Here is a 12,517-nt window from a genome sequence, read left to right as displayed (position 1 = left end):
TCCCCTGTCGGGCTCAGCTCACGGCTTTTATTGGGGGGGGCGTGAACACGCCCAAGCACAGGGGACGCCGCAGGTCCCATGCCACGGATTTGTCGCCCGGCACGCGGGGAATGAGCCGCCCACGAGCGACACGGCCCAGGCCTGGGCTCCGCTCGGGTGGGGCTGGGCGCGCCCGGCCCTGCAGCCCACAGCAAGGTCTCTCCGGCGTGCAGCCCTGGCGACGTGCTCCGCAGCAGGAGGGAGAAGGGAGGCCAGCGCTGGGTGCAGCCAGAGCCAAAGGCCGACGGTGCCGTCCCCTCCCCGGCCGCGGCGTCCGTTCAGCCGCTCCCGGTCACCCCTTCCTGATTTTGCGTAAGAGTGAGAGCCGGCCAGGCCTCCAAAATCTGATCTTCGGCTGCCGCGCGGCCCGCCTGACTCGCACGCCCTGAAACACACGCGGAGACGGCGCTGGGGGGAGCAGCGGCAGGGCCCAGCCCCAGGCGGGCCCTGGGGAGCACCCGCCGGCAGGCCCCGTGTCAGCACCTCCAGGCCACCCCGGTCCGGCACTTCGCAGGTGCCTGGGGGCGGGGTGGACGGGGCAGGAAGAGACAGGCTGGAAGTGGCGTGGGGGGTGGAAAGAGGCGCAAGGCCGTGAGCCCTGGGGGGAGGAACCGGGCCTGTCAGTGCCCAGCAGCCTCCGCCCAGAATCCCCCTTTGCAATGGTCCCAGCCGAGCCCCCTCCCCCCCACGAGACGGGTCAGGCCACGGGGGCCGAGCCCACGGAGCTGCTGTGGCCAGGCCCTGTCTGCATTGCAGGGGGTCCAAAGCGGGCCCTGCCCTGCACGGCTCGGCCCTGGGCGTCAGGCCGTGTCTGGGCTCCTGGGACCGAGGAGCCTGGGGGCACCGCAGGACACCCCCAGCCAGGGCTGGGCGAGCGAGACGGCAGCCGGCACCGTCCCGGCATCCTTCAGGGCATGACGGGGCATGGCAGCAGCACGGCAGACTGCGGGGACGGAGTGCGAATTACCCCAGTGGGCGGCGGGGTGAGGTGCGCTGCACGCCCAGCAGGGGGCGCTCTGCAGCCGGGACGTCTCTTGCTGCCCCCAGCTGGGACCAGGCGGGCTTCCCCCCTGGGTCTCCCTTTGCCTCCTGCCCCTCCCGCTCACAGTGGCCTGGCTTGTGCATCCGGCTCGCGAGGGAGCCCCTTTGGCCAGAGCTGCCGAGGAGCAGGCGGCTGGCCCACCCTCCCCAGCGACAGCGGCCCCCCACAGAGGAGAGGGGCGGGGGGGGGGGGGCCGGGTGCAGCCCTGCCCCACACAGAATGCTGGGCAATTCCCACAGCGGGGTCGGAAGGACGGAGGGTCCCTGGCTCCAGTCACAGCACCCTGCCAGGGGGACCCGGTATCCCCTCCCCCGCCAGGATCCCCGGGGAGGGAGCAGGAGGGAAAGGGCGTCCCCGTGGGGCCCCAGGTGTAGGACTCACCCGCACTGGCAGCAGGACGGGCCCGGCCAGGGCAGCCCAGGCCAGCGCCAGAACCAGCAGCAGCACCAGCCACCGACGCCTCATCGTCCTCCCAGGCCGCGTTTCCTCGGGAGACTCTCCCACCCGCTCCCCTGGCAGAGGGGTCTCGGCCTCCAGTGGGGCTGGGGATTGTGCGAGCGACTGGCGGGCGGGCGAGGTTTTAACCAGCCCCCCCCCACAGGGGGAGGGTCCTTGGGGGTTTAGGAACCACCTGCCTCCCCCAGGGAAACAGGAAAGAGCTTCGTGTGCAATGCACCGAACCAGCCCCTTAACGGCTCCTCCGGTGGGTTTCCTCATCGCAGGGAGGCCAGGAGCAATAGCTGCTTTGCAGCGTCGCCCAGAGACCCTGGGCCCGGCCTGAGCCCCTCCTGGGCTGCTGGGGTGGGCGTGGGGGGCGGGGTGAGTTTGGACAGGCTCTTCTGTCCCCTTACTCGTATGCGATACTTTGTCGCTCACCCGGACCCCCAGCCAGACCCCCTGCATACAGCCTGTCATCGGCCCTGGGGCTTGAACCCGGAGCAGGGAGCCGGGGGGTGACTGGGAAGGTAGGTGAGGGGTTTTTCCCGCATGGCGTGCACTGCAGCCTGCTCTGCTCAGGCCGAGACACTGCAGAGCCTAAAACACAGCCCCCTCCTGCATCCCGGTATTGCCACCGCTGGGCGCAGCTCAACCCGGGTAGGGCAGCGGGGACGTCGGCACTGACACTCCTGCAGTGCCGGGGCAGTCCCTGCGTACATGGGGCCTTCCCTGCCGAGAACCCCCCGGCGAGCAGCGAGGGGGGCAAATGACAAGGCACACCGGCCTCTCTTGGCTCCTCCCCTCCCGGGGGGCAGCCCCTCCAGCCACCACCCCCTGTGACCCGTCCCCAGCACTCCCTGCCGAACTCCGATAGGCCCCGTGCCCACTGGGCCAAAGAGACGCTGCTTTTCCGCCAGCCCCCCCCTTCGCAGATCCTCCCTGCCCCACTTCTAAAAGCGATGGGGCCCCGGCTCTGCCCTCCCCCCTCCCCGATTCCCACGCCCCTGCAATGGGCACAGGGAGGGGGTCGGGCAGCCAGGCGCAGCTCACGGCTTTTATTGGGGCGAGGGAAAACATGCAAAGACAAGGGAGCCGCAGGGCTCATCGCCCGGCACGCAGGGAGCGAGCCTCCCCCGGCCCCGCCAGCTGGGACGCCTGTTCAGCCTTTCGAGCTTCACCCTCCGATGCCCCAGATCAACGAGTGCCCGCCGGGTCTCCAGTATCTGGTCCGTGGCCTCTCGGCCGGTGTCGGTCGTGGTCCCTGAAACACAGACACAGCGCTGGGGCCGGAGCAGCGGGAGGGCCCTGCCACGCCGGCCCCAGCCCCCTCCCTGGCTGCCCGCTCCCGGCTGGCACTGGGGAGACCCCGGTGAGGGTCCCCGCCCAGCCAGGCTGGGAGCCCGGGAGAAGCACGGGGCCTGTCCGTGTCCGGCAGCCCCAGCCCAGAATCCCCCTTTGCATTGGTCCCAGGCGGGCCCAGAGGCAGGCCGGGTGCCAATGCGCCGCTGGGACCCAAGGCGGCCGTGGGGGGGTGATGCTCCCTGCACGTCCAACGGGGGGGCCCTGAGCTGGACGTCGCAGGCTCCCCCGGGCTGGGCTGCCAGAGCAACCCCGTCTCCAATACCCCCCCAGGGATCCCCAGGACGGGGCACCAGGACAGAGCCCCCCCGCTGGGCCGGGCTCAGGGGCAGGACTCACCAGTGGCTGCTGTCGGGCACCATCCACCTGGGCCGATGCCCCTTCAGGGGCTGCCCCCGCGCCGGGATCCTCCGCGCCCAGCGGCTGCTGCAGGACGGGCCCAGCCAGGGCAGCCCCGGCCAGCGCCAGAACCAGCAGCAGCACCAGCCCCCGACGCCTCATCGTCCTCCCAGGCCGCCTCTCCTCCGCCACCCGCTCCCCTGGCAGAGGGGCCTCGGCCTTCCGTGAGCAACTGGCACGTACGAGAGACTTTAACCCGGCTTCCCCTCTCCCACTGGGGGAGGGTCCTTGGGGGTTTAGGAACCTCCTGCCTCCCCCAGGGAAACAGGAAAGAGCTTCGTGTGCAATGCACCGAACCGGCCCCTTAACGGCTCCTCCGGTGGGTTTCCTCACCGCAGGGAGGCCAGGAGCAATAGCTGCTTTGCAGCGTCGCCCACAGACCCTGGGCCCGGCCTGAGCCCCCCCTGGAGTGTTTGGGGGGTGGGTGTGAGGGGCAGGAGTTAGGACAGGCCGTTCCATTCTGTTACTTGTATGTGACCCCTTGTCTCTCACTCTGAGCGGTTCTCATAAGAACATACTGAGGCAGACCAAAGGTCCATCTAGCCCAGTAGCCTGTCTGCCGACAGTGGCCAGCACCAGGTGCCCCAGAGAGGAATGATCAAGCGATTTGTCTCCTGCCATCCCTCTCCAGCCTCTGACAAACAGAGGCCAGGGACACCGTTCCTACCCCCTGGCTAATAGCCTTTTATGGACCTAACCTCCATGAATGTATCTAGTTCTTTTTTAAACTCTGTTATAGTCCTAGCCTTCACAGCCTCCTCTGGCAAGGAGTTCCATAGGTTAACTGTGTGCTGTGTGAAGAAGAACTTTCTTTTAGTATTTTTAAACCTGCTGCCCATTAATTTCATTTGGTGTCCTCTAGTTCTTATATTATGGTAACAAGTAAATAACTTTTCTTTATCAGCCCTCTCCACACCACTCATGATTTTATAGACCTCTGTCATATCCCCCCTCAGTCTCCTCTTTTCTAAGCTGAAAAATCCCAGTCTCTTTAGCCTCTCTGGGTAGAGGTGTCTCTTTTTCCCGCCACCTGTGGTGACCCACCCACATTCTGGGACTGTGCTACCTGGAACTCCTTGGTGCAGGGAACTGATCAGCCAGCATGGGCCATCAAACCCACTCTGACAAGCCTCACCTCCCCAGTACCACCCCAATGAAGGCTGAATGAGGGTTCAAGTAAGGTGCTCTTCTGGGTTTTCAAATAAGGACCCAAACCAATAGCTTATGGATTTATTCAGGGGTGGGGAACCTTTTTGGGGTCAGAGGCCACAGACCTAATGGCCATTGATGGACCTAACCTCCATGAATCTATCTAGCTCTTTTTTCAACCCTGTTAAAGTTCTAGCCTTCAACGCATCCTCTGGCAAGGAGTTCCACAGGTTGACTGTGTGCCGAGTGAAGAAAAACTTCCTTTTGTTTGTTTTAAACCTGCTGCCTATTCATTTCATTTGGTGACCCCTAGTTCTTATTTTGTGGGAATAAGTCAATAACTTTTCCTTATTCCCTTTTTCCACACCCCCTGTGACTGGTCCCCAGCACTCCCTGCCGAACTCTGAAAGGCCCTGTGCCCACTGGGCCAAAGAGCCGCTGCTTTTCTGCCAGCCCCGCCCCGCGCAGATCCTCCTTGCCCCACTTCTAAAAGCGATGGGGCCCTGGCTCTGCCCTCCCCCCTCCCCGATTCCCACACCCCTGCAATGGACACAGGGAGACGGTGTGTCTGCCCCTCCGGGCAGCCAGGCTCAGCTCACGGCTTTTATTGGGGCGAGGGAAAACATGCAAAGACAAGGGAGCCGCAGGGCTTGTCGCCCGGCACGCAGGGAGCGAGCCTCCCCCGGCCCCGCCAGCTGGGACGCCTGTTCAGCCTTTCGAGCTTTGCTGTCCGATGCCCGCGATCAACGAGTTCCTGCCGGGTCTCCAGTATCTGATCCGTGGCCTCTTGGCCGGTCTCGGTTGTGGTCCCTGAAACACAGACAGCGCTGGGGCCGGAGCAGCGGGAGGGCCCTGCCACGCCGGCCCCAGCCCCCTCCCTGGCTGCCCGCTCCCGGCTGGCACTGGGGAGACCCCGGGGAGGGTCCCCGCCCAGCCAGGCTGGGAGCCTGGGAGAAGCACCGGGCCTGTCAGTGTCCGGCAGCCCCAGCCAGGATCCCCCTTTGCATTGGCCCCAGGCGGGCCCCGAGGCAGGCCGGGTGCCAATGCGCCGCTGGGACCCAAGGCGGCTGTGGGGGGGTGATGCTCCCTGCACGTCCAACGGTGGCGCCCTGAGCTGGACGTCGCAGGCTCCTCCGGGCTGGGCTGCCAGAGCAACCCCGTCTCCAATACCCCCCCAGGGATCCCCAGGACGGGGCACCAGGAAAGAGCCCCCCGCTGGGCCGGGCTCAGGGGCAGGACTCACCAGCGGCTGCCGTCGGGCACCATCCACCTGGGCCGATGCCCCTTCAGGGGCTGCCCCCGCGCCGGGATCCTCTGCGCCCAGCGGCTGCTGCAGGATGGGCCCAGCCAGGGCAGCCCCGGTCAGCGCCAGAACCAGCAGCAGCACCAGCCCCCGACGCCTCATCGTCCTCCCAGGCCGCGTCTCCTCGGGGGACTCTCCCACCTGCGCCCCTGGCAGAGGGGTCTCGGCCTCCAGTGGGGCTGGGGATTGTGCGAGCGACTGGCGGGCGGGCGAGGTTTTAACCAGCCCCCCCCCCCACAGGGGGAGGGTCCTTGGGGGTTTAGGAACCTCCTGCCTCCCCCAGGGAAACAGGAAAGAGCTTCGTGTGCAATGCAGCGAACCGGCCCCTTAACGGCTCCTCCGGTGGGTTTCCTCATCGCAGGGAGGCCAGGAGCAATAGCTGCTTTGCAGCGTCGGCCTGAGACCCTGGGCCCGGCCTGAGCCCCTCCTGGGCTGCTGGGGTGGGCGTGGGGGGCGGAGTGAGTTCGGACAGGCTCTTCTGTCCCCTTACTCGTATGCGATACTTTGTCGCTCACCCGGACTCCCAGCCAGACCCCCTGCATACAGCCTGTCATCGGCCCTGGGGCTTGAACCCGGAGCAGGGAGCCGGGGGGTGACTGGGAAGGTAGGTGAGGGGTTTTTCCCGCGTGGCGTGCACTGCAGCCTGCTCTGCTCAGGCCGAGACACCGGAGAGCCTAAAACACAGCCCCCTCCTGCATCCCGGTATTGCCACCGCTGGGCGCAGCTCAACCCGGGTAGGGCAGCGGGGACGTCGGCACTGACACTCCTGCAGTGCCGGGGCAGTCCCTGCGTACATGGGGCCTTCCCTGCCGAGAACCCCCCGGTGAGCAGCGAGGGAGGCAAATGACAAGGCACACCGGCCTCTCTTGGCTCCTCCCCTCCCGGGGGGCAGCCCCTCCAGCCACCACCCCCTGTGACCCGTCCCCAGCACTCCCTGCCGAACTCCGATAGGCCCCGTGCCCACTGGGCCAAAGAGACGCTGCTTTTCCGCCAGCCCCCCCCTTCGCAGATCCTCCCTGCCCCACTTCTAAAAGCGATGGGGCCCCGGCTCTGCCCTCCCCCCTCCCCGATTCCCACACCCCTGCAATGGGCACAGGGAGGGGGTCGGGCAGCCAGACTCAGCTCACGGCTTTTATTGGGGCGAGGGAAAACATGCAAAGACAAGGGAGCCGCAGGGCTCATCGCCCGGCACGCAGGGAGTGAGCCTCCCCCGGCCCCGCCAGCTGGGACGCCTGTTCAGCCTTTCGAGCTTCACCCTCCGATGCCCCAGATCAACGAGTGCCCGCCGGGTCTCCAGTATCTGGTCCGTGGCCTCTCGGCCGGTGTCGGTCGTGGTCCCTGAAACAGAGACACAGCGCTGGGGCCGGAGCAGCGGGAGGGCCCTGCCACGCCGGCCCCAGCCCCCTCCCTGGCTGCCCGCTCCCGGCGGGCACTGGGGAGACCCCGGTGAGGGTCCCCGCCCAGCCAGGCTGGGAGCCCGGGAGAAGCACCGGGCCTGTCAGTGTCCCGGGCCTGGGGGTGACCGGGAAGGTCAGTGAGGGGTTTTTCCCGCATGGCGTGCACTGCAGCCTGCTCTGCTCAGGCCGAGACACCGGAGAGCCTAAAACACAGCCCCCTCCTGCATCCCGGTATTGCCACCGCTGGGCGCAGCTCAGCCCGGGTACGGCAGCGGGGACATTGGGACCAAAGTGTGACCATCCCGCTCTGACCTGCCTCAGGGCAGGCGCGTCCCTGGGAGTCCCGGGGCTCCCCACACCCCCGTGTGCACCACGCCTAGCCCCATGCGTGCACACAGGAGGGGCGCGGGAAGAGAGGGCTGCGCTGTGTCGGGTTAATCGCATGAAGATGGCGCCCACGGTCCCACGCAACCCGGCTTCCATTCCCTGCCTGTTCAGGGCTTTGCTGACGTGCGCTGAGCTCCCCGGGCCCCTGGGAATGGCTCTGTGGGCACCCAAACTCAGGAGTCGCTTTTGCAAATCTTGACCCCCCCCAGTGTTAAGCTGAGAGCCGGTGGCCAGGGCCTGTGGCCCCGCAGGCATGGAGACGCTAGAGCAGTGTTTCTTAAACTGTGTGCCGTGGCACGCCGCTGTGCCGCGGAGAACAAGAGATTCAAAATGGCCGTCCTTAAAGGGGCAGGTGACTTTTTTTTTTTTTTTTTGCTCAACAAAAAAATCCTTGGCGTTCCCCCTAAAAAAAAATGTTTGGTGTTGCTTGATCTTAAAAAGTGAAAGAAGCACTGCGCTAGAGTCAAATATTTCCAGAGCGGCTGGGGATTTGGGTGGTTTCAGTTTCCAGGATCCCCAGCTACGATTTTCTGAGGCTGCCGATCAGCCCCCGCTGCCCGCTGAGCCCTGGGGGAAGCCAGGCCAGCATGGGTCAGTTTGGAGCTCTGCACATGGGCTGAGCCAAAGGGAGTGGGCATGCCGGCCAGTGCTGGGCCCCGGGGGCAACTCAGAGACTTTAATCCAACAGCCCGTCCAGGCGCATGAATGTCTGTGCTGCCTGCTGTGCTTCTGGGCACCGGGGCGGGGGGGGGGAGAAATGAGGCCACTGACGCGTCACGTGGTTAAACCCACGGAGGAGGGACATCAAAGAAGCCAGTGACCCATCCATGCTGGTGGCCGATCTGCCGTGGTACCGGGCAGGCCCTGCGGCTTGAGCGGAAGGTGGCCGAGGGCAGTTAGCACTGGGCAGTGGGGGGAGGGATTTCCTCCTGAAAAATGCCCCCCTCATGCCACTGGCTGAGGGGGTCCCTGCTGGATGGGGCGGGGGCGTGTAGCACTGCTGGCCCCACCAGGCCTGGGTCTCCCTCAGAAAATGACATGGGAGCCAGGCAATGTCACCCTTGCTGGGGGTTGTGGGGTGGAGGCCATCTGCCCCCCATCTGCTCCTGCCCCCCCGGGCATCCCCAGGTCCTCCACACCCCCCCGACTGTGAGACCCATCACGCTATCAGATCCCCCCCCGCCCCAAGGCGCGGCTGCTGCCCTGCCTGGGTGAGCCTCTCTCCGGCACTGGGGGCATTTCAGCGCCCAGCCAATAGGAGCCATTGCTCTCCCGCTGTTCCCCTTTGCCTCCTGCTCCCGAGCGCTCAGGCCCGGTGGCTCCTGGAGCTGGGCCCGGCTCACACCACCCCCTTAGGCTCAGGGCTGATGGGGCCTCTCCTCCCTGCGCCAGGCAGCAGCAGCTCCTGGCCCTAGCTCTGCGGGCGCCCGTCCCTCCCCAGGCAGCCGGGCGGGGGCGTGAAATAGCAGAGGAGCAGAGAGCAGTGGGGGGCCCTTGGGAAGAGGCAGGGCTGAGGAAGGACCGCAGGGATGGGGCAGGGCTCTGGAGAGAGGGAGGTAGGGGGGAGAAGTGGGGCAGGGTGGGAGGGGGGCCCTGCTCCGCTATTACAAAGTTGGCAGCTGTAGCCGGTGACCGACCCGCCGAGGGTCCTGCCGCCGCCGAGGAAGGACACTCCTGCAGTGCCGGGGCAGTCCCTGCGTACATGGGGCCTTCCCTGCCGAGAACCCTCCGGCGAGCAGCGAGGGGGGCAAATGACAAGGCACACCGGCCTCTCTTGGCTCCTCCCCTCCCGGGGGGCAGCCCCTCCAGCCACCCCCCCCCCCCCGACTGGTCCCCAGCACTCCTTGCCAAACTCCGATAGGCCCCGTGCCCACTGGGCCAAAGAGCCGCTGCTGTCCTGCCACCCCCCCGCAGATCCTCCCTGCCCCACTTCTAAAAGCGATGGGGCTCTGGCTCTGCCCTCCCCCCTCCCCGATTCCCACACCCCTGCAATGGGCACAGGGAAGGGGTCGGGCAGCCAGGCTCAGCTCACGGCTTTTATTGGGGCGAGGGAAAACATGCAAAGACAAGGGAGCCGCAGGGCTCATCGCCCGGCACGCAGGGAGCGAGCCTCCCCCGGCCCCGCCAGCTGGGACGCCTGTTCAGCCTTTTGAGCTTCACCCTCCGATGCCCCGTATCAACGAGAACCGGCCGGGTCTCCAGTATCTGATCCGCAGCCTCACTCGCGCTCCCTGAAACACAGACACAGCGCTGGCGCCGGAGCCGGAGCAGCGAGAGGGCCCTGCCACGCCGGCCCCAGCCCCCTCCCTGGCTGCCCGCTCCCGGCAGGCACTCGGGAGACCCCGGTGCGGTCCCCACCCAGCCAGGCAGAGAGCCCAGGAGAAACACCGGCAGCTAAGCCGAGGGTCCCCTTTTGCATTGGCCCCTTCCCCTCCCCATGGGACGGGTCAGGGGCTGAGCCCAGTGAGCAGCGGGGCCCTCGCTCAGCCCTGGGCCCTGCTCGGCCCCTCTCCAGCGCTGGCTGGCAGCTGCATTCCTGGCATTTAGGCATCTGGGGGCAAAACAGGAACCTTCCTGCTGGGACGGGGCAAGAGACGGATTCACCCGGGTGCCGCTCCAGCCCTGCAGGGAGAGTGACGGGGCCATTACCTCCCTACGGCATCGCCCCCTTGGCTGGACAGGGGAAGAGGCGGGCTGCGAGCAAAGGAGGTGGGGGTGATGCTCACTGCACGCCCAGCAGGGGGCGCTCTGGGACCGGAACGTCTCCCTCCACCCAGCTTTTCCAGCTGACCCCTTTGCTTTTACCTCCTGCCCCATGGAAGGTTCCGCTCGGCAGGGGCAGTGAGGAATCTCGCCCGGGGCAGCGTCATTTCTGGGGAGGCCGTGGCCCCTGTGGAGGGGTAATTCCCAGAGCAGCCATAGGAGAAGGAGGGTCCCTGGCTCCACACAGAGCATCCTGCCAAGGCACCCGGGTATCTGATCCCATCCCGCCTGGGTACCCAGGACGGGGGCACCAGGAAAGAGCCCCCCCCGCTGGGCCGGGCTCAGGGGCAGGACTCACCAGCGGCTGCCGTCGGGCACCATCCACCTGGGCCGATGCCCCTTCAGGGGCTGCCCCCGCGCCGGGATCCTCCGCGCCCAGCGGCTGCTGCAGGACGGGCCCGGCTAGGGCAGCCCCGGCCAGCACCAGAACCAGCAGCAGCACCAGCCCCCGACGCCTCATCGTCCTCCCAGGCCGCGTCTCCTCCGCCACCCGCTCCCCTGGCAGAGGGGCCTCGGCCTTCCGTGAGCAACTGGCACGTACGAGAGACTTTAACCCGGCTTCCCCTCTCCCACAGGGGGAGGGTCCTTGGGGGTTTAGGAACCTCCTGCCTCCCCCAGGGAAACAGGAAAGAGCTTCGTGTGCAATGCACCAAACCGGCCCCTTAACGGCTCCTCCGGGGGGTTTCCTCACCGCAGGGAGGCCAGGAGCAATAGCTGCTTTGCAGCGTCGGCCTGAGACCCTGGGCCCGGCCTGAGCCCCTCCTGGGCTGCTGGGGGTGGGTGTGAGGGGCAGGAGTTAGGACAGGCCGTTCCATTCTGTTACTTGTATGTGACCCCTTGTCTCTCACTCTGAGCGGTTCTCATAAGAACATACTGAGGCAGACTAAAGGTCCATCTAGCCCAGTAGCCTGTCTGTCGACAGTGGCCGGCACCAGGTACCCCAGAGGGGGTGGACCGAAGAAAATGATCAAGTGATTTGTCTCCTGCCATCCATCTCCAGCCTCTGACAAATAGAGGCCAGGGACACTGTTCCTACCCCTTGGCTAATAGCCTTTTATGGACCTAACCTCCATGAATGTATCTAGTTCTTTTTTAAACTCTGTTATAGTTCTAGCCTTCACATCCTCCTCTGGCAAGGAGTTCCACAGGTTGACTACACGCTGTGTGAAGAACTTCCTTTTATTAGTTTTAAACCTGCTACTCATTAATTTCATTTGGTGTCCTCTAGTTCTTATATTATGGTAACAGGTAAATAACTTTTCTTTATTCACCCTCTCCACACCACTCATGATTTTATAGACCTCTATCATATCCCCCCTCAGTCTCCTCTTTTCTAAGCTGAAAAATCCCAGCCTCTTTAGCCTCTCTGGGTAGAGCTGTCTCTTTTGCCCGCCACCTGTGGGGCTCCACCCACATTCTGGGACTGTGCTACCTGGAACTGGTTGGTGCAGGGAATTGATCAGCCAGCATGGGCCATCAAACCCACTCTGACAAGCCTCACCTCCCCAGTTCCACCCCAATGAAGGCTGAATGAGGGTTCAAGTAAGGTGCTCTTATGGGTTGTCAAACAAGGACCCAAACCAATAGCTTATGGATTTATTCAGGGGTGGGGAACCTTTTTGGGGTCGGAGGCCACAGACCTAATGGCCATTGATGGACCTAACCTCCATGAATCTATTTGCTCTTTTTTCAACCCTGTTAAAGTCCTAGCCTTCACCGCATCCTCTGGCAAGGAGTTCCACAGGTTGACTGTGCGCTGAGTGAAGAAAAACATTATTTTGTTTGTTTTAAACCTGCTGCCTATTCATTTCATTGGGTGACCCCTAGTTCTTATACTGTGGGAATAAGTCAATAACGTTTCCTTATTCCCTTTCTCCACACCCCTCATGATTTTATAGACCTCTGTCATATCCCTCCTTAGTCATGCCATTCATTTAGCTTTGTCACCTTGAGTTATGAATGCCCCCCCAATAGTTTCATTTGAAAGACATGCAGATTTTACAGCAGGGGTGGGGAACTTCAGGCCTGGGAGCTGGATGCGGCCTCCGGCTTGCCTGGATCCGGCCTCTGAGGCTCAAGCTCCCCTCTCCCCCTGCACTGGTGCTCCCACCTCCCCGCTGCCCCACTCTGGGGCTGGAGCACAAGTAATCTACTAGGCCGGGCCCCCCAGGCTCTGGTGTGGAAGGGGTATGTGGGGAGGGTCTTTTTCCTTCTCAGTCGGGTGGATTTTTTTCTTCTCAC

The 12,517-nt window shown here is 64.6% G+C and overlaps 4 long non-coding RNA genes across 4 annotated transcripts; all 4 read right to left on the bottom strand.

The window, feature by feature from the left end:
* Positions 1–2,003, bottom strand: LOC142827414 (uncharacterized). Its single transcript, XR_012902150.1, has 2 exons — positions 1,463–2,003; positions 1–424 (listed from the first exon to the last, which is right to left on the bottom strand). It is a non-coding gene; the product is annotated as an uncharacterized LOC142827414 (long non-coding RNA).
* A 556-nt stretch (positions 2,004–2,559) lies between these two features.
* Positions 2,560–3,633, bottom strand: LOC142827416 (uncharacterized). Its single transcript, XR_012902152.1, has 2 exons — positions 3,218–3,633; positions 2,560–2,780 (listed from the first exon to the last, which is right to left on the bottom strand). It is a non-coding gene; the product is annotated as an uncharacterized LOC142827416 (long non-coding RNA).
* A 1,383-nt stretch (positions 3,634–5,016) lies between these two features.
* Positions 5,017–6,095, bottom strand: LOC142827413 (uncharacterized). The gene is made up of 2 exons (XR_012902149.1): positions 5,670–6,095; positions 5,017–5,236 (listed from the first exon to the last, which is right to left on the bottom strand). It is a non-coding gene; the product is annotated as an uncharacterized LOC142827413 (long non-coding RNA).
* A 753-nt stretch (positions 6,096–6,848) lies between these two features.
* LOC142827415 (uncharacterized) lies at positions 6,849–10,974 on the bottom strand. Its single transcript, XR_012902151.1, has 2 exons — positions 10,575–10,974; positions 6,849–7,067 (listed from the first exon to the last, which is right to left on the bottom strand). It is a non-coding gene; the product is annotated as an uncharacterized LOC142827415 (long non-coding RNA).
* Between the last annotated feature and the right edge of the window lie 1,543 nt (positions 10,975–12,517).

The sequence above is a fragment of the Pelodiscus sinensis genome, chromosome 2 (genome assembly GCF_049634645.1).
Source record: "Pelodiscus sinensis isolate JC-2024 chromosome 2, ASM4963464v1, whole genome shotgun sequence".
Classification (NCBI taxonomy): Eukaryota; Metazoa; Chordata; order Testudines; family Trionychidae; genus Pelodiscus; species Pelodiscus sinensis.
The sequence above is the reverse complement of the archived record's forward strand: the minus strand, read 5'-3'. Positions and strand labels throughout refer to the sequence as shown.